Raw genomic sequence first — 3060 nt, forward strand, 5'->3', positions numbered from 1 at the left:
ATGCACTGGTGCAGGCTGGGGCTGACTGGCTGGGCAGCAGCTCTGCAGAAAAGGACCTGAGGGTTACAGTGGGCAACAAGCTGAATATAAGCCAACAGTGTGCCCTTGTTGCCAAAACTAATGGCATACTGGGCTGCACTGGTAGGAGTGTTGCCAGCAGGTCAAGGGAAGTGATTATTCCCCTCTCTTCAGCACCGGTGAGACCACATCTGGAGTACTGTGTCCAGTTTTGGGCCCCCCACTACAGAAAGGATGTGGACAAATTGGAGAATCCTGTGGATGGAAACAAGAACGGTTCGGGTGCTAGGCGATATGACTTATGAGCAGAGGCTGAGGGATCTGGGCTTATTTAGTCTGCAGAAGAGACGACTGAGAGGGGATTTAATAGCAGCCTTCAGCTACCTGAAGGAGGGTTCAAAAGAGGATGGAGCTGGACTGTTCTCAGTGGTGGCAGATGACAGAACAAGGAGCAACGGTCTCAAGTTGCAGCAAGGGAAGTTGAGGTTAGATATTAGGAAGTATTTTCTCACTAGGAGAGTAGTAAAACACTGGAACAGGTTACCCAGCAAAGCTGCAGACTCTCCATCCTTGGAGGTTTTTAAGACCTGGCTAGACAAAGCCCTGGCTGGGATGATCTAGTGAAGAATGGTCCTGCTTTGAGCAGGGGGTTGGATTAGATGTGACCTCCTGAGGCCCCTTCCAATCCCAATTTTCTATGATTCTATCTAGTTCTGGTGAAGCAAAATTAAACGCTACTCCCAAGATTTCTAGCCCAATGTTAAAGCCCCAAATTGTTCAGGATCAGGAATGAGCCTGAACAGGGACACAGGACCTAAGCCTCCCCCAGCCTCTATTTAATGCTGTGGAGGTGCTGAACCACATCTCAGTGTCTGAGCTTGGGCCAGCCTCCATCTGTGCAAAGGCTCCAAACTGAATCTCTGATCACTGGCAGGTTACATATCTCTACCAAGAGTTTCAAGTTTCACAAATGAACGGCCAAAGGCGACGTCCGCCTGTTCTGGAGATCAGCTCTCAAGTTCTCATGCAAATTTGCATACATGAATATAATAAGTAGCCTTCTGGTCTCACAGCAAACAACGGGACATTTCCTCCAAGGGATCTACACTCTGTCCACCTAAATCAGCATTGCACAGCCTCTCGGGGTATACAAACAACATTTCAAACAAAATTAACATCACAACAGAAGCAGCAAAAACACATTACAGTCGAACAAACAGCAACAACTGTTTTGGGGGGAGATTATGGTTGCTTGGGGGGAGGGGGTTGGAACAAGGCAATTAATGAATACTGGGTTATAATATCCAAGTTGTGGGTTATTAGGTCATGACCAGACCAGGTGTTCCACAGGGGTGGATTTTTCTACAATGTGTGTATGGGAAAGCAATGATGTACAACAGCATCATAGATGCACGCCTATAAAAAAAAAATCCACCTTAATCTCTGGAGCAGGACTTTGATACCGAACATAACGTGTTCTGGTTCAATTGGTCTGGCACACAGAAGAGAAACAGACCTCAACGAAAACTTGTAGCTGAGCCTTCCCTGACCAACAGTTTTATGCAAAGCAAGATTCCCTCTGTTCAGGTATCTGCCCTCATTCTCCTAGCAGCAGATAAGCAAATGCAAAGAGGACTAGAGTGCAACACAGCAGGAAGGAACAGGGTAAGGGCACTGGACGGGGAAATATGGACAGGGAAGGAGCAGAGATACTAAAACAAAAAGTGAACCCGGATTCAGGAGGCCGAACAGCTGATCTCACCAATAAGGAAACTTCTGGAAGCTTACTTAGGGGCTCCTAGCGAAGAAGGGAGAATTAACTCCTCCTTGGTATAGCTACGTTGAGATCAGTGATGTCACGCCAGTGAACGCACCCGAAAATAGAGATGAGCTGCAAGTGAATTGGTATTACACAAACTAAACCATATACCCAGGAAAATAAGCGCACTAAACGCTTACAGAGGAAGACTCCAAGGTTTTGGATCAAATCCGCCCTTTGGTGCAATAGGTGATTTGGATGGCCCCTTCAATTCGGGTTGGGGCTGCGGCCCTGAACAGGTGCATGCAGACCAGTGAGTGGGAACTAGATCCTTTCTGATTTGGGCTGAAACCTTCCACTTTCACATCACCCTGCATCTCATCTCATTCCTCACATCCCTCCTTACCTTCTCTTCTTCACAAAGCGGTGTCTCGCCCTGTGCCGCACCCCTTCACCTGCACCAAGACACGCTCCCAGCAATCTTCCACAGCTCCTCCGCAGACTGCTTCTCACGTGGTCCTAGCAGAGCGCGTCCCGAACGTGCACCTGTGTCTGGGATATTTGCAGGGGTGTATTTGGTAGGTCTGTTGGTCTGAGACAAAAAGAAATGCAAAACTCTAGGGCACTTGGTCCAGAGACGATAGCTTTTATTAGACCAACTAAAAAAATCACAAAAAAAACCACCCAAACTTTTTTTCCTGGGATATTTGTAGGGACTGGCGATTATTTTGCTACCAAATTGTCCATGATTGTTGTTACAGCTGGGAACAACTCCTCATCTTTCCAGCTGCACCAGGACACAGTCCTGCATGGTAGGTGAGGCTGTTTGGGTGGGAAGGGGTGTTTTGAAAAGGATCTTTTAAATGTATTTGCATTTTTTCATTGAAACAAAATGTTGTTTCCATTTTACAGGGGTGCAGGTTGCAGCCCTGTTGGTCTAAGGACAGGGGCAGGCACAGTTCTTTGAGTGAATCTGGTCTCTTTTATTAGACCAACTCAAACAGTTGGAAAAAAAATCTTAGCAAGTTAAAAGGTTTCCATTTTATACCCCACATTCAAGCGGCTCCCGCCCTCTCCTCCCTTTCACACTTTGGCCCAGCCTCCACATTCAACAACCCCATTCCCCACCCAGGAGAGGAGCCCAGTAGCCACGTGCGTTGCGCAACACGCATGCGCACGCTGCACTACGGACTCTCCCTTCCCCACGTGGATGCTGCGCCACGCGTGCGCACGCCGGCCAACCCCTGCAGGTGCGCATGCGGACACCGCCCCGGCTAGCCTTC

General features: G+C 48.3%; 1 protein-coding gene across 1 annotated transcript in view; it reads right to left on the bottom strand.

The window, feature by feature from the left end:
- Positions 1-3060, bottom strand: part of SYNRG (synergin gamma) — a 123443-nt gene that overhangs the window by 10416 nt on the left and 109967 nt on the right. The window contains exon 21 of the transcript XR_003095289.1: positions 2184-2369. The gene's annotated coding sequence lies outside the window, so the exon portion shown is untranslated. The remainder of the gene's footprint in view (positions 1-2183; positions 2370-3060) is intronic.

Source organism: Alligator sinensis, unplaced genomic scaffold, assembly GCF_000455745.1.
Source record: "Alligator sinensis unplaced genomic scaffold, ASM45574v1 scaffold118_1, whole genome shotgun sequence".
Lineage (NCBI taxonomy): Eukaryota > Metazoa > Chordata > Crocodylia > Alligatoridae > Alligator > Alligator sinensis.